Genomic DNA, 24152 nt, shown 5'->3' with positions numbered 1-24152 from the left:
AATCCTCGATTCTTTAATCTCTCGGTAAACCTCCAGCGTTTCTATCGTCCCTCTCCGACCACCATCTCTCCCCGAGCCCCTACCCCTCTCGGGAAACCCGTTCGCGGCCTAGCGAAAGATCGCGGTGCCTCCTCTCGAGGGCGCCTTGCGCGCACACACACACACACACACAAACACACACACTCACACGTGCACGCACATGTATGTACACATGTACACGTACGGCGCGTCGAGGGAGCCTCCGAGCAGTAAATCTCGCGGACAAACAATCATAATTTTCGAAGAGCTAACAAAAAGCAAGAGACTCTTTAAAGGGAGCCGATGCCAGACAACATGAAATGCGGCCGCCTCCGCTTCTCCAATTGTTTCGTGGTTTTCTTCCCTCATTCCCCCTTCCCCTCACCTCCTTGCTCCTCATCTTCCTCCCCGACTTCTCCCCGCGTTCGCGTTTATCCGCGTTCGAGAAGCTCGACCCTTTTCTTCCCTCGCTCTCCTCTGTGGTCCTCTGTATCTTTCGTCCTTTCCTGCTTTCGCTAATATATCCCGCGACGTATATAAACGTACACGATTCCTCGCTTGTCCACTGTCCTTTCTCTCCTTCTTTCCGATTCCCCTTTCCTGATTTCTTCATTTCTTCCTCGCGCGCTCCTCTCTTTGTCACATCCGCCATTTGCTCTCGGTTATTTCTTTATCGCGTTTTTCTCTTCTCTTTCTCTCTTGATTAAGTGTAGACTATCGAACGCAATTCTTTTATCGTTTCTTTCAATAAATTCCTCACTTTTCAATCTCTTGCAAAAGTTTTCTACCAAGTCTTTTCACAGAATTCTACATAATTCGTACAGAAATTTATTTAAATTTATTTTTTTTTAATTTTAAAATGTATCTCTTCACATCTTTTTGCCGTACCTTACGCAAGAGGCAGACAAAGTAATTAATAAAAGCTTCTTAGGGAATCTCGCTATGATTGAAATAAACAAAGGCAAAATATTGCAAACTTTGCATCACGCAAAAGTAGTATAGTATAATAGATTCTAATAAATTATATCATAAATCCCAAATATTAATTAAACGAATATGTCGAGTGAAGAGTAGAAACGAGATGGTGCAGAGATAATTAATATAAGAAAGAATAAAATCCGAAAAAGAAAGTTATATAATCTAACTAGAGGAGAAATTATCAAATGACCGAATCATGACAGGAAGGTCGACGATCATCGGAATGAATTTCGAGTCGCGAGTGCGATTATTTGGACGATTTAATATCGATGCTTTATTAAGGATATAATAATACGGAAAATCGAAGGTGTTGCTCGGAAGTCACAACGCGAAACTGTAAAGTTGGAGCGAGATAGTATTGATATTTGTAGACGACTTGTTGTATGATATTCTGCCAAATTGACCCGCGATCAAACATAAAACTCGAATTAGTGTTGGCGCGCTCCGATGAATTTTCGGAGCAGATTTTTTTAAGACAAAATTCCGTGGAATCGCGTCGAGAACCACGGGCTAATTTCGTTTTCTCGAGATGCAATGCAACGTGTTGCGGAAATCTCGGAATCGAGAAAGCTGCCAACTATATACTTTATGTTTTATAACAATAACAATCACTGTAATGCGGGACATAATTCGAGTGCAGAATTGCTAACATTGTTTATGAACGACTGTAACATAAATAAACGCAAGAATGCGAAAATCCTAGAAATTTGCGAAATTTTCACGACAATAAAATCCCTCTAAGCTACTTCAACACAAAATAGGAGAACGTGAGATCGATTTATAATCAATGTACATCACGATATCGCATCGCGAGAAATGAACTGCTTCATAATTCATAATTTGTTCCAGATACTAGACAGAGACATTAATATTTGCAATTAATAATTCCTATTAATACGTACGGTAATTTACTGCGAAAAAGAACATTATCAAATGTTCCTACATATTCAGTATAAAGTAAATAAAGTAGCCATATTCTTCTTTTTTATACGAGAGTATCGCAAGAAATGAAAAATGTTTAAATATCAACGCATCAAAATTTTCCCTCCCTTGTCAATGGAACAATAATATCGATTCGCGTAATAAAAACGATCGATTAGAAGAACCGGAAGCAAACTTTACCTCTTGCTCTTTAGTCGATATTTCCGTTTCTGCCACAAATTACTCCCGTCGACATCATAGTTCTATTGCGCCTTTCGACGATGCGATTCTCGCCCTTCGAGAAGGAGGAGGCTCTGTTCCATTCACTTCGAAATTGTGACAATATCGCGCACCAAACTCGCAGAATATTCGAGTCGCGATCACTTGCACAATCCGTAGATTCTGGACTCGAGTTTCTCGATTCGTTGCTGATCGATCCTCGTCACGAAGCCCCGGGACACTTGTTCGAAGAGTCCTGTCCTCTGTCGAGGAACACGAAACACGCACCAGCTCCTACCTCCCTCCTCGAAATCCACTGAGATCACTTCCACCCTCATCGGACACTTTCCGTACCGCTCCCAACACCGTCACTCGAGATTCTTTGGAAACATGCAATAATCATTCGGCATTCTCGATCCGATATCTCATCGTCCCTTCAGTCCCAGTGATTAGCGATCCCCCCGACCGACCACCATCGATGTTTATTTTGACGGTTCAATTTCATCGTGCACCGTTTCCTTCGTCCGATTCTTTCACCGAGAAATTGTCAGATTGGGAAGCCTACTTTATCATGATTGCGTTTCCCTACGGGAATCGAGCGGTGACAGTTCTTTATGGTAACTAGCACTACGTATACATAATAACACGTCCCCGATGAAATATGCATCGAGTTACGAGACAAGCGGGTGGTTTCCGATGTTCTGTCCGCGTTATCGCGACACTCGAAAACCGTCGTCCCCGATGGATCTTGTCCGGGAAGGCGATCGCGTAGGACACGCGCGAGTTCTCTCCACCCGTGTGTGTCCGATTCCCGAGGCTGTCTAAGCACCCGCGACGAGGAGGGAGGCGCACTCGCGCGCGCGCGCGCGCGCGCTCGCGTTCGCTCGAGAGGGGGAAGAAGTGGGGGTGGTCTCCCGGCGTCCAAAGAGGGCGGTTCGCTCCTCGCGTCTCTTCTTCAGACCCCCGCAAATTCTGGCCCTCGTCGCGCGTTTTCCACCACCGCCGCCGCCACCCTCGTTGCGGGACGCCACCCTCGCGACGACAGTGACGCCGTCGTCGTCGCCGGAATCACGGGGTGGTTCTCCGGCGTTCTCCAGCGAGCCCGGAATGTCAGAGAGGAGAGAGTGCGCGTGGCTCGGCTGGCGCGAGATGACTGAACCCCTCCAAAGGGTGAGAGACAGAGACGGCGGAGAGGGGGGAATCGAGGAGGGGAAGGAGGGGGGAAGACACGCCGCTCTCTCTCCCCAACCTGGCCCCTCTTTCACCGAGAGGGAAAGATCGCGGATACTTTGGGGGTCCCCACCAGTTTAACGTTCGTAGGTTGCCCCACCCCGTCGAGCATAGTGACGTGTCGCATTCTCCCCGCCTTCGGCCGATGTTCCACCGCCTCCCACCCCCGATGGTACGCATCGCACCCCCCTTCCCGCCTGTCCCCTTCCCCTTCGACGTCGCCGCGGCCGTGTGGCGGTGCCGCGACGACGATGACGGGGGCAAAGAGACCAACTTCTGCCACCGCCGTGCGATTCCTTCCTCTTCTTCCGCTCCTCGACCGCTGTCGCTCGCATTCGTCCACCGGCTGGCGAACCGCGCGCACCGCTTTGTACGTCGCCGCCGAGATGCTCCCGCACGCGCGCGTGCCACTGGGGGACCCGCGGGGGTGGTTTCGCCGAGAGCGTTAATCTCATTATTATCAGAGGGGGGCAGGTAGGCCAACGAAATTATCTCCGAGTATTAAATAAATCATTTTTATCCCGTCACGGGAGAGTAATGTACAGCGTGACAAATTTGTTGATATGAATTTTCGAAACCTTTCCAACTTTTCCGACGATAAAATGATTGGCTCGATCTTTAGCATCGCACTCTCTCGCACATCGAAGTAGGACGACGCGTTCCTGAAACGAGTCTGCTTCGACGAATTCTGTTCCTACGATTACATTAGTCTTAATTGATTACAGAAGCGCTTTCTCTGTATTTATTATATGTTTCGCTAGACAATGTTCAGCATTCGGATTGCGTCAAGTGACAAAAGACTTGATACGCGAAGCGCTGCTAGATCGATACGTCATCGCGATATATTTCGCAAACGGATTCGCGAAAGATGAGGCGCGAGATTTCGGAATGCATTAATTTTCTACCCCTGCGCAGAATCGCCACTTTATCCCGCACAGAAAGATCCCGCCGACCAATGACGTCACTCGAGTACCCTCGAAGGACACTCCCACTTTTTACCCCCGCAAAAGTACTTACGATGCCGCCGATGCTTATCGCCGATGCGTTACGTAGGGGTGACGATTATTCGAGGGACGAGTGGGGGATCCATGGACGTCGCTAATTGAGAGAAAACGAGGGATGCTGTAGCGTTGCAGAAATTGGATGCGATCAAAAGGGAAACAACAATAGATTTCGTTTTCTAAAATGAAACTAGCTCGAATTTTATGGGATTTAAAAAAACAGATTTCTTTTCATTCGAATAAATTGTGGATTAATAATTTATCGTTAACATTATATCATTATCGATTGAATAAAAAGTTGTTTTAGTTGTTGAAAACTCTTCCAAAAGAGAATGATAAAGTATTATAAGCATCTCTTCTCCTCGCTTGTTATTATTCCCGTTACATTTCTGATACATCGCGACATTAATATCCCTTCCAATTTTTAGATTGACGTTTCCGAGCTATTTACATCGTGCGGGTAGGTTTAACAGAGATTAAGCTGATTAAAGCTGAAAAGAGTCATGAACGAAAATGGGTCTGATTCACGTGATTATACCAATACACGTCGTGTGAACGTGCCTCTTTTGATTTCTTTAACGCGTTCATTTATCACAATTATCGTCCCGTTTGTATTTATATTCCTACATATCCCTACTGAAAAAATTGTATTCTCAACTTAAGAATAGTCCACTTATCTTTAGTATATATTCTAAAGATAAGTGGCATATTCTCAAGTTGAGAATACAATTTTTTCAGTGTATATTTTGCCTTTGTGTATGTAAGTTACCCGTGTTACGTATCTTCTCGATTTATGGAAATCTTGCGTAAATTATTAGTCTATTTTATCATGTGCGTATTTCTATTTCTCGTTATTTAAATTATTACTATTAATATTGTAAGAGAAAGAGAGGAAGAAAGGGAATAATCAATCTTACTTATTACAAGACATATGCTTACGACGAAAATTGTTGTTACAATCAACCGTAAATCAATTAAGCATAATTATTATAAATATCTTTCTATTTTTTTTGCTCGGCGGAGCAAATTAAATTTTCAAACAGGAAGGACGGTGAACCCTTTCCCGTATTATGAAACGACCCCATTTGGACGTCGCAACAACCAGTTGATGATCAGGTAGTCGATTTTCAGAAAAGTAGAATGTGGGAAAAAAGTCGCGACGTCCCGTTAGGTCCCGAAAGGGTTGAAGCAAAACCCCTCGAAAATAGGTCAGAACGCTTGCGCGTTCTCTCGCCGTCTCTTTTTCTACCACGACGTTTTCTTAAAGGGCCTTAATCCACCAATAAAATATCGTGTTTCCAGGTATCGGAAGCTATCACTGGGACCGCATGATTTTGCGTAATGTGCCAATGATTGGACCCGCCGCAGCCTCCCGAAGGGGTTTCGATTTCCGTGAAAGGGGTTTTTACCGTTTCGAGGATCGTGTGAGAAAACCATTAGCCTAAAGAAACCCTTTAAATAACGGAATAGCGCGCCGATAGCTCGGGGATCAATGGAAAAGCTATTTTTTACTTCAGGTATAGCCAGTATCCGGGCTCCATTTGCTCTATATTACTACTTGGATGGATAAAAACATATGCGTAAGACGCACAAGATTATACAATTTGCTTGAGATTTCTTTGCGATGTAATTAAGCGATATAATAAGCGATAATTTTTTCCTATCTCGATGATTGATTGTTGGCGAGGAGAGGATTTACGGAAACTTTTAGAATCTGACGGACAAACGAAAGTTGAATGCTCTCCTTCTCAGAGCACTCCCCGAAGTTTAAAAATACCGCTCAGAGAGACTCAGCCCTTCCAGTGAAAATATGAATTTTTTATCTCTCCCTCGCGCGCGAGCGCGCGCGCACGCAAGCCATATGGTTGATGCGCGTCTCCCGAGGGTAGAAGGACAAAAAAGAGAGTCGGGGAGTAGGGAGTAGCGCGGCCGAAAAAAACGGAGAAACTCCATAAGACGAATATTTTTAGAGTCGAATTTCCAAGGTAGTTTCCGTGGTTCCGTGCGAGGGATAGGAAAGAGAAAAGGGTTGCCGTGCCTCTCGTCTTTTTTTTTTTACACGTCACCCTATCGTTTCCGTGTCCACATTCTTCTTGCCGTGTTACTCCCTCCCCGTCCTCTTCTTATTTACGGGATTCCTAGATAAACCAGATGTCATCTTGACAAATCTTTCTAAGCAGTCTGCCTTCTATCATCATCTTTTTATATCACGTTTGAGAAAAAAAAACTCGAGACGATTAAAAGTCTAAAGATAAAATGCATTTTTCACACGGAAATAAAAATCGATATTTAAAATTATCGGATGTTTCAGATTTTCTGGCGAAAAAATCGATGGTAAAACTTTATACTAAATTACACAGCACGGATCATTTTCATTTTGACAGATGTTGTAGGGGGTGCATTCCAAAGTAACACACGCTTTGAATTTTGTAGTGCTTTTTTTTACTTCTGAGATATGTAATTTTGAATACAATGATTTGATTGTAAATATAACATTTTTAGAAAAGAGAATTTAATCTTTAACTTTGACATGTGTGTATACTTTGAAGATCATAGTCCTCTTTATTATAAAGTAAAACTGTGGACGGAAGAGGGATGGAGTCCCTCCCTTTGCACTTTCACCCCGAAAAAAATCAATCAAATTAAATTTCAATTTAAAATCACAAATAGATTTTTAGGAATTTTGGTTTAGTACTTTTTTCAGGATAGGTATATAAGAGAGGGAGAAACAGTAATTATAAAGTATAACGATGACAGGCAAACGTAAACAGAAAACTATAAACACAAATGAAATATAACAGACAGATGATGCAAATAAGTATAAAAATTATGATATTTAAAATTGCATTTCAAGAATAAAAAAAAAGTACCAATTTAAAATATGTATTATTTAGACATGTACCCTATATACGTCAAAATAAAAAATGATCCATCCCGAGTAAAAGTTAATGCAAAGTTTACTCGATAGTGACAATCGAAAGTATTGTTTCGGACAAAAATGTCACGTCGAAAGATCGGACGCGTGTCAACCGCTGCGCGGATTGAGGCGGATCTGGATGCGTTTTGCATCGAGTGCGCGCGTGTCGTCGGCGCATGGTATCTACGAGCCTTGTACTCGGGCAGCGAGTTCGTACTCGTCGTCCGAGTCGACATGGAATGTGGTCCGGTTCCCTCGAGTGCGCGCGAGCGGCCGCAGACGCGAGCGGCGAGGCGGGGGAGGGGGAGGGAAGGGGGGCACCGGTGTGCGTGCTATAGTTCCCGTTTTTTATCGCCCCGTAATGCATTAGCCATAATAGCCGCACGCACTTAATGGACTGTAGCCTCGTTACAGTACGCCACATCGTGGGTGGATACGCTGCTTACGTCTGCGCTTCGGTCGCTTCCTTCGCACTCGCACTTGTCAATCTCTGCGGGCGCATCACTCGATTCGCGCAGCATTTTTGTCCGATGCGATCGCGTTCCTTTAAAAAGTTGCGCAAACATTACCGAAACCTTGTCCATGTTCATTATCCGTCGAAACTCCTAGATATACCATGTGTTAAATGTATACATTTAACAATTTTTTTTTTAATTAATAGAGTTATAAAAAATATTTTAAAATAAAAATTATTGTTTTTTTAAATATTATTGATGATAATTTTTTTTAATAATATATCTATAAATGATACATTTATTTCACTATAGTTTTTGTATATTTATGACAAATTCAATAACATACAATAAAATGAAACATTCAATTATCGTTCGTAAGATGTTTTTTTTTAAATATGAACGGAAAAATAAAACAACTCCATTATTAAAAAAATAATTGAGTACACATAACTTGTACGAAACTCACGTACGTATATGGAACTGCAAAAGTATAATAATTTTATTTTTAATTTAAATCAAATGTTGTCCCTTTTTAAAATGATTCGAAAATTTTGTCAATTTAGTTTTGTCTATAAGTTATTGATTCATACTTTTGCTACATCTTCTTACGTATTTGCGTGCACCGCGACCTTTATATTCCGGTACATGCAATTTTATCCACTCTCGCAGTGAAACCATTACCCGCGCATTACCCTCCATCATTCGTCAAAGCAATCACGCTCGCTATTCTCCTTAAACAAATGGAGAAATCCGCATCGGCGGTCACGATCGTATCGATCAATAATCGCGCCTGCGAAAATCGCATCCCACGGTAGCGTATTATTTACCCGACTTCGTCTCGAGAACACGAAGGAGAATCGAATAACTTTCTCTGCGACGTTGATATCGGTTTACTATTGTAATATAAGAATGCACATTTGTAAATCACGCCAATGTAGTTGGATCAAAATGTAATAGCCATGTGAGAGCGATGCGATACAATATAAATTCAAACTATTCTCTCTAATGTTAATATCCGCAGATGTAAGATCGCACAGATTAAAGTAAGTCGGCGCACACACTCCTTCGAAATGTCTTAGACTCTCTTTCGGAGTATGATGTTATTACTGAAAATACATCTCTTGAAAATCTTATTACGAGACAAGCACAATGCTCCTCTCCCAAAATCTCATCTAAATCCAGGAGCAATTTTGAAATTGGGTCTGGAACAAATATCCAGATCCGCAGATGTATAAAATTGCAAGCTTTGATATCAAGGTTTAGTCTTGATATTGTCTTGTCTCCAAATTCAGGACAAGATCAAGATAAGATTTTTAATTAGTTGTCAAGACAATATCAAGATTAAGATTATTGGTCTTGTCAAGATTATTGATTTTTAAAAAAGACTAAAATATATATATTTGATACATTAGATAAGAGAAAAGTCACACTATATTATACAAAAATAAAAGATTTTATTTAATAAATAAAAACATTTATATTAATAAATTTAGAAACAATTAATGCAATAAGCAAAATAAACAATACAAAATTTTATTATTTATTTTGTTTTTAATATAAATATTTTTATATTAATAAATAAGTGGGATATTCTATTTTAAGAAGTAAACGCGTGAATGATATAAATAATAATAATGCTCTATAAGAGATCTCGAAATTATATCATAAAATTATATTATATTAATTTAAATTAATTATATTAATTATATTTATTAAAATAATATTCCTATTACTTTAAACAATTGTTCGATTAAATGAAAATTGTTAATAAAATCGAGACGATATTTACACAAGACGAAATTTTTGCTACAAAGATACACTTCAAGATCGAGACAAGATTAAAATTTTCAAAAATGTTCAATATCACATCGGTACAATATTTTTACGAATATTGTCTTGTCTCGAGTCTTGTGCAACCCTACGCGCACGCACACGCGCCAATTTTAATCTCACGTGCGTATTGGAGTACCGGAGCACACATCGGTGAGATTACTCACACGGCCTCATAACGGCACACGCACACGCACGCACGCTTGAAATATTCAAAGGTCCCTCTCGCTATTCCCGCTTCGCGCCGACCATCTCGACAGTGTGGATGCGTATGCATATCTCTCTCTCCCTCGCTCTCTCCTTCTCTCTTTTCAGCTGAGACTGGTTTTCGATATGACTCACGCGTGCTCGATACGCGTGTATTAGTGCGCTCGTATGTCAAAACCAGTAGACACCCCCGACATCGCGGGATCCGCGCGCGAGAGCGCCTTCGCTTCTCTTTCTCTCTCTCCTTCTCTGTCTCTCTTCCCCCATCTCTGTCCCCGGAACATGTACGGGTGTACGAACAAGTCGTCGGTTCTCCTACAACGGCGTGTTCCCTCATTTTTGCAGACTACCTTAAGTCTAAGTCGTTCTATTTAAGCGAGCGCATGGAATTAAGTAACGACCCGCTGTCTTTCAACGCTACATCCGCCTCGCCTCGCCTCGCCTCTCGCCCTCTCGCCTCCTCGACACTCGCGAGCAGCTTAACGTTTTGTTCGACCGGCGATACACGTGGCGATCGCTTCCGATCTTTTCCGGTGCGTAAACCGCCCTCGATCGACGGGAAATTATTATAATTCCGTGATATTTCTCTATTTGTTATTCCAACGAAATTGCAGAAGGCATTTTGTTTTGCCGATCGGTATTTATTTTCACGCTATTTATTTTGCCGCGGAAACGGGACATATCTTCGGTGTCCCGCGAAGCCTCCGAGTCTATTTTGGATCTAACGAAAATAAGACCACACTGCCAAAACAACAAATCGTGCGGCGCAGCGTTAAAATGCCATTAGAACCATCGTACTCGACGATAATACGCTCGTTTATTGAATCAATGAGATTCATTATAGCCGGCCCGACAGCTCGTCCGAGACTCGCGATAAAAAGTCGTCACGATCATTGAACACCGGAACGTCGTGTTCCCGTATACGAGGCGTTAGAAAATTAAACTAATAATTGCGTGATTCCACGACGTTTCCTGTTGCGTAATCATCGACCGTTCGAACAACACCTTAATGACGATCGTTACACAGATAATGACTTAAAAAAAAAAAAAAAGAAGAGATCCAAATTCGCGATCTAAAAACGTTTCTAACGGTCGTCGTGGCTGCGGGCGAAAATCCTTCGATCCTGCTCGTCGTACCGTTCTCCGGGGCCTCTTTTTTTCTCGCCTTCCGACAGAGTAACCCACGGAGTGAGTTTATCGCGAATACGAGAGATTCTAATTAGCTAAAGCGCAGTTCCATCAATGTCCGCCCGCCCACTTCGACTAGGAAGTCTCGCCGACGATGAAATAATTGCCTCGCAAGCTGCCCAAACCAAAGAAACACGCACGGATAATCCGCGAACGATAATTAAAAGCGAACCGTTAAGCATGATAGAATAATAATTAGTCGTACGAGAGATATGGCTTTCATCTCAATCGTTGACCCCGTTAATGAGCCTCGACCGAGGCTTCAAGATTGAATTAAAGAGCGCGGACAACTGTTGTCTGAAATTTTCCCAATTTAAAATTAGACTTCATTTTTGCTTAAAAACTTATGACAAAATTTATGATCGAGTTATTGTCTCAGAAAAAATAAATATTTCTTAATTTTTTTATAATAAATTAAAATAAATTAAAATATAATTTATAATTAAAAATTTTCATAAGGGTGGAAATTAAACGATGACTCTTCTGGATAGTTATATTCGTAATGTGCGTCAAAAACTCTTCATTTTAAGATAAAAATAAACGTTTGTACGCGGGATTTTCCTCTTTGATTACATAATAATAACGTTACGTTAAAAAAATATTTTTAAATATAAGAAAATTTTCTTTAAGCCAAAATGAAATCTCGAGATCCCCATCTCGAGATGAGAATATTTTGAACAACAGTTCTACGAGCACTTTTTATAAGAGTGAAAATTAAATAGTCCGTCTGAAACTTGCACACTCGTAATCTAAACTTTATTTTAGGCTAAAAATGAAGTTCGAGTTGGGAAAATTTTGGACAACAAGCCTATGGGAACTTTTTGCACATTCTTGATATTAATGCACAATTTTTATTCTTTATTAAATATTTCTTCCTCGAGTCTCGACACGAAGAAATAAACGGAGGTCCGAGGGAATGCGCGAGTATTATGTGTCCTGTGGAAACGGGATATCCCTCGACCTGACTCTCGACGAACAATCGATATCGGTGGCAGAGGAGTCGATACTCGAGCGTATCACACGTAAAACGCACACGCACGTTGCACATATTCAGGCATTCGCGAACCTTATCGTCGTAATGAGGGTCAAATCGATTCCCACGGCTGTGTAAAATCCAGGCCTCTTATCGGCATCGGAATTGCCTGGTCGCATCCCACGATGAAAGTGGAAACTTCTCGGAAGCACGGGAAGTATCGTGCGACTCGATTTCGCGCGGTATGACCGGCCGATAAAGTTTATATCTCGTGAGGGGGAGGAGCGAGGAAGGAGAGACGAACGGTTATTTTACGGTTAATCGTAAAGCCGCGTATGCACTTCATCTCTTTAACAACTCACGTTATTTCCGCTCAAGCAATGGATGGTATAAAGTATGAGAGAAGCACGTGTTTCCATGTGTGCGAGGCGCTACAGATTTACTCTCTCCCCCGAGATTATGAAAGTAAAACATATCAGACACATACACCTCGAAGAAAATTTAATTGAATCGGATAGAATAAATCCTAGTCCTAAATCAAATAATATTGTGTATAATAAAATTTAATTTGGACTAATTGCAAAACGCGATCAAACTGAATTAAAGGATTAAAATTGCGAGTTTAATAAAGATACATTATTTTAAGCGAGAGGTTCCAAACAAAAGTCGGTATCGGAGAACACGAAGGAGGATAAAGAAATTTCAAGGCCAACCATAACGATGTTCCTTGCGAATAAGACTATAAATTCGTCTCTATAAATCACATGGAGGGGTAACGACGAAGTAAAGGGGTTACCCCGTACATTTTCCCCTTCAACGAGCGTGCATAACTATCGGTGCATTTTGCCGTGTCGTTATTGGCGACAGATACACTCGCACGTTCCCGAGAAATAAGGTTGCGATCGATAATTTCAAGCATTCATATTCTAGTTCAGTCTATCGTTGTAAAATAATTTCTGCAAAATATTTAATATTTGATTACATCTTTATAATATTTTTAAATATTTAAAAGAAAGACTTTTCTTTCAAATACTCTAGAAATTATTCAAGCTCTCTAAATATTATAGAAAATATTTTGTAATAATAGATTGAAATTAATTTTTTAATTTAATATTTTTAAAAAAGTGCAAAACTTTTCTTTAATTAACGAGCATTACCTATTCTTTCAATTAAGGGATTAGATCGATTATTCTTTTTCGTTTGAACGCGAGGTAAAATAGAAAAAGAAATTTAAAAAGTTAAAGAAAACTCGACAAACATACAAGTATTAATGCTAAGGTGCATCCAGCCATTTTATGTATATTATCGATATATTTTTGATTTATCGGGTACATATTGGCTGCATCCCCGCGGATGCGCCCGTGGCAGTGAAGAGACGGTAAAGTGCGAGTGTTTCAAGGAACGCGTAATTTATATTCGAGAGGGCCGTCGGCGCTCGACGGGGATTTTATGTGCCTTTCGGGAAACGGACGTTACGAGGCAATTAATTTTAAAAATCCCGATTATCCGTCCGCCGACATCTCGCTTTGTTGCGCGGAACGTAATTTATCTGGCGAATCTTCCCCATTTATCCGGCGCGCCTCTAGAATTATTTTCACGCTCGAGACACGGCCGCCTTGAATTTCGTGACTTTTGCCTTCTCGCTACTCTTTCTTTCTCTCTTTCTCTGTCTCTCGGTGTCATCGTCGATACTCGGTGACAAACTTTACGGGGCGCAAAACTGGTTTTCGGTCAATTGTGTCTATCCGTCCCGTGTTCTTATTAAGGACAGGCCGTATTGTCGCGCGTGTTCCAGCGCTATTCAACGGGCAGAGCTTTGGCGAGAAATATTACATTGATTACGATCGCGATTATCAATGTCACAGGTGTTAATGTTATTGCGCGTGTCCCGTGAACGTTTGGAATGGAAAGGGGGCGGGCTCGGAAATTGCCAACTTGGCGGAATAAGACTGCATCAACAGCTACGCTGTGTGATTTACATTTACGGTATCCCGGCTCGTTATCGGAGCTGAGCCGAGACTTAGTTGAGTCGCCGTAACACACGTCATTCGGATGCGGTCTAAGCGGTCCTTGGACCCTGCAAGCGAGCGAGAGCACAATCGTCGCAGTTGCAACGACAATACGACATCACAAATCACGCCGAGCGAACAATAAAATACCAGTAGCTCACACCCACCACATGTCTCCTTCTCCCTATATCGCTCACATCATTGTCTTGCACTCTCTCTTCCCCTCTCTGTCTTTTTCACGCTGAGTGATTTCGCCTCCTCTTCTCTCCGCCTTTCCCACTCCATCTTTCTCCAGAAATTCCTTCCCGTTTTTAAATTCCCGGAATCAAGCGGTAGTCCATTCACGATTCGCGCGAGAAAGAGAAAGGGAGAGAGAGAGAAGGAGAGAGAGATGAACAGAGGAAAAAGGAAGAAGAATCGCAGAGAAAGGGAGTCGACGCGAGTGCGTAGGGCATTTAATTGAGAAATTCGACGAAACAATAGGTGGTCGATATGTGAAAGAGAGAGAGAGAGAGAGAGAGAGAGAGAGAGAGAGAGAGAGAGAGAGAGAGAGGAGCGATGCACGTGACATACCGTGTGCGCGGTGTGTCTTGATAAAGCGCGTGCTAGATACTAACGAATACATGTCTAAAGACATTTAATTGCCAATAACGCCAAATAAGAGAAGATGAAAGCAAAGAAAGAGAAAAATAAAATTATAATAATTCATCAATTAATATCAATAAATAAATTTTACAAGCTCCTTGCAAAAATTCTTTCCAACCGATGAAACTTATAAATATTTTATCTTGTTAAAGAAATTGAATATTATTTCTCTCTCTCGAAATCTATAGAGATAAAATAAAAATACTATAATTTATATTCTTTTTCCTTGTTCCATTTTTAAAATTGATTAATCTTATAAAGGAAAGAAAAAAATACAGTATAAAAAAATAAAAATTGTTTTCTTCCTTTTTAAAATTAGTCAATTTCCACTAGAAATGGGGCAAGAAAAAAAAATATAATGTCATATTTTTTCTTGTATCAAAATTAATTGAATAAAGAATTGAATAAAAAATTGAATCAGAATATTTCATAGGCAAGAGGAAAATATTTTTCATGTTTATCAGCGTAATTAATTCCCGGGCATTAAAAAATTCAAGAACCCCGTAGAAAGTCTAAGAAAAATAAGCTTTTCCCTCGCGCTGTTTATTTTCGGCCATATTTGTACGCTGAACTCCAAAGTATAATCTCTCGAGGCACTTGTATATTTCCGTTTCCATTGCATCCACTTGGCGTATATAGCGCAGCTTATAAGATATCAAAAGATATTTCTATACAAGCCTGTCCTCGTAAAAACTGATTCATTTAAAAGTCTCGTCGCAAGAAAAGAGAGACATTCGAGTATAACAGTTGAGAATAACGTCAACGAAGCCACTTATTAACGAATTTAACCTCGTACGTACACGTGTATGTGTGTATCTCGATCCCATATCTTCAACGACGAGTCTGTGTGTCGATCCCACACGCACACATGTGTGGATATATAGTCGCTATGTCGCGTAACGCATATATGTTTATTGACGAGGAGACGCGCGCGCATGTGAACGTGACGATTGCATATGCCAGTGAGATGTCAATGACCTTTTATTGGTCGGCATTGCCTCTATGCGCTCCTTATCATTTTAATCCCTCGTAATTTCCTTTACGTTTATGCGCCATTCGTTATGTATTGGTAACCGGAGATGCGAGTAGAGTTCTCTGGCATGGATCGAGCGCGCTAAGCTTCAAAGGCGTATTTCAATTCTCCTACCACCGTATTTTAATTTTTTTACCTCCCGAATCTTTGTATTTAAGAAAGGAAAGTCTCTCGATCTCTTTCACCAATCGTTACGACGAAATATTTTCTCAATTTAAGCTTCAAGCTTTGAATTATCGCGGAGATCATCACCGAAAGGGAAGCTAACGACAAATCATCTCGATCGGGAAAAATTTTTTCGTCGATTTTTTTAACTCGATCCGAGTGAAAAAGGATCCCAGCTTCGATTGTAATTGAGTAAAAAACGTTTGACACTTTTTTTCGCGCTGGCCATTATTATACATTCGCTTTTTCCCGTGAAAGGCGATCCCTCCCGATGAAAGGAAGGCGAGGAAAATTGAGCGCACAATGGCACCTGTTTCCGAAGAAACGGAGAAATTCCTTGGGGGTCCGCCTGTGAAATTGAGCGGTTAACGCTTGACCTATCGACCGTCCCGATCCCGAACCGGCGACCGAGACGTTGACCCGGAGAAGACCCCCCTCTTCCTCTCCCTAGCCCTTCTCGTGGATGCTGTAACCTCCGGAAAATCGCCCTGACAATGGGCAGAACTGTCGACAATATTTTGACAGGTTCGTCCGACCATTTTTCTCGGCTCATCGAAGGTCTGTTCGTTCCGGAAAAAAAGTTCGACGGGACAAAAAAGTCTCTAAACCGGTCAATTAATGGTCGGGAGGAGAAAAGGATCGAGAGCGAGAGACGCTTCGCGCGTGTGAAAATTTCATTTCACAGCGGATGGGCAAAGATAATAACGAGACGAGAGAAAAGTGGATATCGTACCTTCGAGATTTATAAGGCGTCGACGTCGTGCGAAAATGACTCCTCTTCATTTTTGCAAAATCGTTTAAATTTTTTACGACGACTATTTATGTTTTTTTTTAATGTGACTGTTCTCTTCGCGAAAGTTGGCTTTTTTATACGAATTTTATGCGAATAAAAATGTGTAGCAGGGAGAAGAAGGATAGAAGAAAGAAGGGCAGAGGATATCTCGACTATGCCGTTTCTTCGTGTTCTCCGATTACTCGACTCCCAGAGTCTCGCAGATGTGCGTATGAAGAGATGTATAGAAATACACACACATATGCACAATCATACAAAAATGGTAGAAAAAGATATACGATATAATTTATCGATAGACTTAGAGATTCAATAAAATTTAGTGCGTGTGCTTTTGAAATAAATGTAAACTTAATTAAACAAAAGACTGATTAATCGATTAATAATTGACGCTACTAGATAAATGTAACATATTAAAAGAAATAAAAGAATATTTTAAAATATGATAAAAAAAAATAAAAATATATATATATTATGTCACATATATTTGATCAATTCAGGAATGTAATATTAAAGATACCAACAATATTTCGTTAAAAAAACCTACTAAAAATAAAGATTTTATTAAAATTTAATAGGAAAACGAAATTTTTTATATTTTATGAATTTACATAATTTTTAGCCAACGGAATAAAAAAAATGTCCGTCGACTTTGCGAGAATTGACTAATAAACGAACGCGACTTTTGTGCAAGCAACGCCGACCGAAAATCGACGAAAAATTCGCAAAGTCGGGGCGTCTGGCCGTGGCCCATAAAGTGTCGAGCGTAAATCATTCGGTTTTATGGTGGTGCACGGTTTGCCAACCTTTAGCTGATGAATTCCTTATTCGTTCGCGCCCGTGCAAAAGGCGAAACACGCATGGAGCTAAATTTGAAAAGGGCTCCCATCTCGTTGTTCGCGGAAAGGAACGGCGATGTTTAAATGCTTCTGTCTAGATTGAAATCAGAAACAATCCGTCTCACCTTCGCTTTATACAACCAATCCGACAACAACGTATATTATTTTATAACTTCTCAAACGAGATATTAATTTTCTTCTAGTATAATTTATTAACTTTTTTAAGTGTTAATTTAATTCCCTGATCTTTAATTTCGATAACGTGGCAAAAACGCGAGATGAACCTTCTTCATAATGGAATGGAAGGCTGTTATCATTCCCGAATAGCAGAGACGGGGCAAAAGAAGTCGCAAGGAAGCTTTTTACACATCCCTTAGAGAAACGAGGGTGCGAAGGTGTCGACGGCAGACTCCGCCGTTTTCTGGTTCCGCCCCAACGACGTTCCGATTATACAGATATTCAAATGAAGGCCGCCCTCTCTGGCTCTGGCCGCAACAGTTACGTATCATCGAATTATTCTAATTTCCTATCGCAAAACAGTCGGCGGAAGTTGCCGCGGAGTTCGCCACCTCGCAGAAAAAGGAATCGCCGGTTACGCCCACCTCGCGGCGATTTGCGACCGAGTTCAGACAATCCCGTGTCACCTACCATCTCCCCGGCCACCCCAATCGATCCACCCTCTTCGGCAGAAGCCGCTCTCTCCGTTTTCCCAGTTCCCAGAGAGGGGCGGTCGCGAAAAGCCAACGCGCAAGTTCCAAGCCCGCTTTTCCCATTCGCGGAATTCCACCCTTCGCGACGCGGTTAAGGGGTTGCTACGGACATGCGCGATAATTTCGCGAAATTCTTTCCATTTCAAGCGGACAAGAATGAAATTGCTTCCCCCCCAAAATTCTCTTGATTATTATGATTTTTTATCACAATTATTATATTAATTAATTATTAATTAATGTCTCTTAAACATTAAAAAGAGATATCGCATTTACTTATTTGCGATTTGAAATAACTGCTCTTGAAGGTACCAATAGTTTTAGAGCGAGAAAGTGAACACGATGCCTTATTATAATCGATAATCGCGATTATCGCTCGTTGACCTCTCACGATTACGAGGGTTAAATTCCGACGATCGAGCCATCACCGATAGTTTCTACTGTCGACTTTGCCGATACCGGACCATATGGGCAGAGTTGGATATAACTCGCGTAGGTGACGTCACGTACGCGACCGGATGCCGCAGACGTGTCACGCGTGTACGCGACTACACGGAATAATAAAAAAAAAGAAAAGGCATGGAGTGTGAGAGAGAAGGAAAGGGTAGAACGACTTCGATTCCACGATTCGACGAGCTAAACTCTGCGAGAAACCGACTGGCACGTACGCGTACACGTGTCCACAGGTAGATCCACGATAGGTTTCCTCGGGAATCTCCGTCGTCATCGAAGCCGTTAGCTTCCTCCCGAACGCCTAATGAACGGACAAGCCGCAAAAGTAGAGATATATATCCCCGAAGTTGAGAGCTCGCGATAATTATCCATTCTAATGATGATGAATGTCTTTATCCTTTGGGTCCAGGCGCGATTAGACGAGTTAATGACTCGCAAACGCGCCGCGTCCGAAATGCCAAAGTTCGTTGATAAAGTATTAGATCGTTAAACCGAGCCGCGAAATTATCATTTTACGTGTCTAACGTGTCGCATAAATCGAGAGCAGAAATCTTTTAGTTTTTTATCCATAGCTTATACATAATATAATATATTTTTGAACCAAGTTTCTCTTTCGAAAATTGTAAGAATTTTCAAGGATATTTTCGACATCGTCACAATTGAAACAATCATCGAGTTTCTTTCGTAATTAACGATATAAAAAAAATATTATATAGAGTCTTGATCTAATATATAAAATATACTATATCATTATCGATATTTTTTACAAACATTTATTAAATAATAAAAATATCTCTGATTGTGTTTTAGTTCATATATAATTAAAACTGCCAAATGTCTTTTATTTAAAGATATTTTATTTTCTCTGCTCTTTATGCGTCTATTTAAAAATGACAGCTGATTAATTTCAGCAACTTCCCGTGGGAGATATATTTATATTGGGAGTTTTTTATACAATATATTAATTTTAGAAATGAAAAGATTATTTCTAACAATTACATTGTGAAGATATCAAACAGGACTTTAACATCTCTACAGTGTTAATAATATAATAAAATTGGGCCTATATATATATGCGTTATTTGTGTAGGATAGAATATTATTTGATAATTAACGATTAATAGTATCTTAAAGAAATTAATTTGCATATCAAGATAATTTATTATCTTGATATGCAAATTAATCTAAAAACTTTTTAAATAATTATTTAATAATAATTATTACCTATAAAACTATTACATTAATTAAACATTTGTATCTAACAAAATAAAAATGATTTCCCTACGAATCGCACACTTGTCACATCGGTCGATCGCGCGTTCTCTGACAACCTGTTGCTTCAACGCTTACATCTCGTAATTTACTATAACGCTACTATAACGGTGCTTTGTAAACGTCACGAGGAGAGGTCCCCACTGACGAAGAGGAACGTGACAATTTAATTGAGCGATTGCGCGAAACTAATTTAATCATCGATCACACAAACACATGAGACTAATCACTGACACTGTCAACGACAGTTTCACGTTTCCGCTCCTCGAATGATTACGCATTCCTACTCGATAAATTTCATCTCTTCTTCCTACGCGTTATCGAACGCTTCGTGCAAACTGCATGTTTACGCCGGCGAGACAATGAAATTCGGACCGCAAGGGACGGGGAAGAGAAGGGGGAGAGAAAGAGAGAGAAAAGGTGGTCAGTTGCTCGCCCGAATTGCTCCAGACTCTCGAGCAACAGCCGTAGCGGAGTAGACGTAGCGGGAGGGGAACGTGTGTCGTTTCTCAGTTAAGTCCCTCTGCGGTTTGAAACACGATCGGCCTGAGAGTGTTCCATCATATGTGTCTATAAAACACCGTCCGCGCGGGCGACCGGTGTGTGGGTGCGTGCGTGTGCATCTGGTCGGTGTGTCCGCTCGGGCGTACTTGGACTGGTTTCTTAGAAGGAATCAGGAGATAATTAATTGTCCTCGCGGAGAGCCGGCATAACGAACCGCCGCCGCTCCTCCACCGGGGTCCACCCCTCCTTCCCCACCCTCCTTCCCGGCGCTCGCAGGCTTTTGTGCATAAAACGCATATCTCCTAGCTCGTCCACTGCACGTCGCGATTCTTCATCAACTCGCACGGCCGAAGATCGCGAAATACCGATACGCGAAACTCAAGGGAATCGATCGTTAATCGTCATTAGTTTTAATATTGCAAAATTAAAAGAGTATTATTTTGAAATCAGCGAAAGGAAGAATGAGCATTTTATATCTTTTTTCTAATTTTTTTAGATAGATGTTAATAGTTATTTTATTTGTTCCAAATATTAATATTTTTATATCTGAAAATAAATTACATGATTAAAAATTTCATTAATAATTTTTTCAATGTAATACAATATCTCTTTTTCAGCGCTCGCAAAATTTTGCACGTAAAATACATGTTTTATGGCTCGTTCACTGCATGTCGTCATTCTTCATCAACTCGTACGGCCGAAGATCGCGAAATACCGATACGCGAAACTCAAGGGAATCGATCGTTAATCGTCATTAATTTTAATATTGCAAAATTAAAAGAGTATTATTTTGAAATCAGCGAAAGGAAGAATGAGCATTTTATATCTTTTTTCTAATTTTTTTAGATAGATGTTAATAGTTATTTTATTTGTTCCAAATATTGATATTTTATCTCTGAAAATAAATGACATGATTAAAAATTTCATTAATAATTTTTTCAATGTAATACAATATCTCTTTTTCAGCGCTCGCAAAATTTTGCACGTAAAATACATGTTTTATGGCTCGTTCACTGCATGTCGTCATTCTTCATCAACTCGTACGGCCGAAGATCGCGAAATACCGATACGCGAAACTCAAGGGAATCGGTCGTTAATCGTCATTAATTTTAATATTGCAAAATTAAAAGAGTATTATTTTGAAATCAGCGAAAGGAAGAATGAGCATTTTATATCTTTTTTCATTTTTTTTTAGATAAATATTAATAGCTATTCTATTTGTTCCAAATATTGATATCTCTGAAAGTAAATGACACGATTAAAAATTTCATTAATAATTTTTTCAATGTAATACAGCATCTCTTTTTCAGCGCTCGCAGAATTTTGCGCGTAAAATGTATCTTTTATGGCTCGTTCACTGCATCTCGCGATTCTTCGCATCAATTCGCACGATCGAAGATCCTACAAAACTTTTCCTTCAAAATTAATATTGGACGTTACCTTTCTTTCTCGTTTCGTTGCGATAAAAAATTTAAAAAGAACTAGATCAACACAAACTATTAATGCTAAAATTAAGCTAATATTGTAAAGCTAAAAAAATATATAATATGTTAATAGCTAGTCTAGTTTCCAAGTATTAAATTCAAATATTACGTTTTATCTTTGAAAAAAGAGTCATTAAAAATTAAAAGTTTTATTAATAGTTTCATCAATGTGATACATCTCTTTTCAGTCTCATTTTTTGCCATTACTTCTATTACAAATCGTACTAATCGACGGCCAAGATTAATAATCCTGAAATAGTCACGGCGACCGATAGCGTTTCATACCTTTGGCGGCGATAATCTGGAACACGAAACCTGATTCTATTTAGCTGGTATTTTAATAATCTAGAAAAACCTCGTAGAAAAGCAGAATTTACGTCTCTCCTCGCGGTTATCGCGAATCATGCCTGTTCGAGATCTAGATCCGCAAACGGTATACCGGTTAGATCGAAACTAGAGCATACGTACAACGAGCAATATCGCGGATTCATATCGTGAAATTATAATAATCGACGATCCTGGCAGGTTATTTCCCGACCTTGTGCAGACGTGAAATTGCGAGAGGCAAAACAGTACTCGTAAACTAGATTACCGTTATAATTCAAATTTTCACAATTATTTATTATTAATTTTTGAATAATTCTAATTAAATACATATACATTTTTTACAAATTTTAATTAAAATAATTCTAACTTTGAATTTATTTCTTATAACTTTAATTTCCAATTCTAAATCTTTAAAAAAACAAATCGACAATATGGGTTCACGATGTCATGGCAGAATCGCGATTCCAATCAACGCCATTAATTGTACCCGGTGCGTTATTAACGCGTTAACAACGCAATGCTGGACCAATTTTAACCGTTCATTGTCACGTTTCAACGGCGGTATATCGATCTCCCGGATTTTTCCTATCGATCTTAATGGGCCCCAAGTCGATGTTATTCGCGCAACTTGTTAGATCGGCCGGATTGTGCCATTGAGAGCGTTTAGATCCGTAGATTTATGATGACTACCGCGAATTTCGAGGCCATCGTGACTGGGCACGGACTTGAAATACTCGCCGTTAACGACACCGCCGACCGACCGGTCGCGATCGTTCGCCACGATCGGCCAGGATCGACTGCCACGACCGCCACGGCTACTAAATATCGGGAGCAATAGGATACACGATACTGGCCCTTGACATTCCTTTGTAACTGAGCTAGGAATCCTTGCTGGCCATTTGCTCGACGCAAATAACGCGAAACCCTTACCACCGATATCTGCATAAACGTTTCGCAACATCCTTTCATTCCCTCCTTTCCTCCAATATTTAAGTGTCCACTAATTCCGTACTTATCCTTCAAAGTCGCGCCATTTTATCGGATTGTCGCGCGAAATCTGAATTAAATGGGGCGCTCGATCGCAGCTGAACGTAGAGCTTATACAAGGCGCGTTGATGCTTGTAACGGTATCAACAGCTACAGATTCTCTTATCCGAGAATTTTCTCTTCTGAACGTAATTTAAGATTTAAGAGGAGGATTGAAATCGGAAGTACGAGCGGGGGAGGAAAGAGGAGAGCGAAGGGGGAGAGGAGGAATAAGGATTCCCGGGTGAATCCGGCGATAAATGCCCGATGTGCGTACGATCCCTCCGATTTCATGGCCCACTTACGGTCATAAAATAATCCTCGGGGCATCCGACGATCGATTCCGGATGCGTTATCTCGCGCATACGCCACGAAAGTTTTGTGACCGTCGATTTATTCCTCGGTCCCGAGAAGCAGATGTAAAGTGGAACGCGCGATATCTCGAGCACGACTATCGCTCCCCGTCCTCCTGGACAAACTGGATATCCAGTTTCCAGCATTTCTCGCTTCTCCGCACTTTCGAGACCCTCTAATCCCGTCTTCCTCTCTCTCTCTTTCTCTCTTTATGATTTATATACTTTTTTTTGATACCATAAATTAAGTAATTATAACACTTGAACGATATATCAAAATTTTTTATATATTTATCTATAAAAAATAATTATTTTATACTATAAATGTTTTATTAAGTATTTTACGCCTTTGTACCGGAGTTTTAAAATATCAAGTTTGCAATATTTTAAATTAATGTACGTAATGATATAAAATGGATTATTAATTGTTGGCGAAAATTAGCGTGAGCAATTAGTTTCAAGTAATAATAAATGAAAAATATTAAATTATGTAAATTAGAAGTTACCAACGTACCTTATGATTGCTTCGTTGTCATCCCGGGCTTCCTCCTTCATCCTTCTCTTGTTGATGTTTCGGCTGCTTCACACTCACTCGCGAAAACACAATC

General features: G+C 40.3%; 1 protein-coding gene across 3 annotated transcripts in view; it reads right to left on the bottom strand.

Moving 5' to 3' along the window:
* LOC105249424 (zinc finger protein castor homolog 1) overlaps window positions 1-24152 on the bottom strand; it is a 101402-nt gene extending 77250 nt beyond the window's left edge. For 2 of the 3 annotated variants that reach the window (XM_011254874.3, XM_011254875.3), the window contains exon 1: window positions 2119-3261. The gene's annotated coding sequence lies outside the window, so the exon portion shown is untranslated. Of the gene's footprint in view, window positions 1-2118; window positions 3262-24058 lie in introns of those variants that run through there. The other variant, XM_025415068.1, reaches the window with a different exon arrangement.

This window comes from Camponotus floridanus, unplaced genomic scaffold (assembly GCF_003227725.1).
Source record: "Camponotus floridanus strain SB8 unplaced genomic scaffold, Cflo_v7.5 scaffold96, whole genome shotgun sequence".
Lineage (NCBI taxonomy): Eukaryota > Metazoa > Arthropoda > Insecta > Hymenoptera > Formicidae > Camponotus > Camponotus floridanus.
This window is presented reverse-complemented; position numbering and strand designations above follow the sequence as displayed.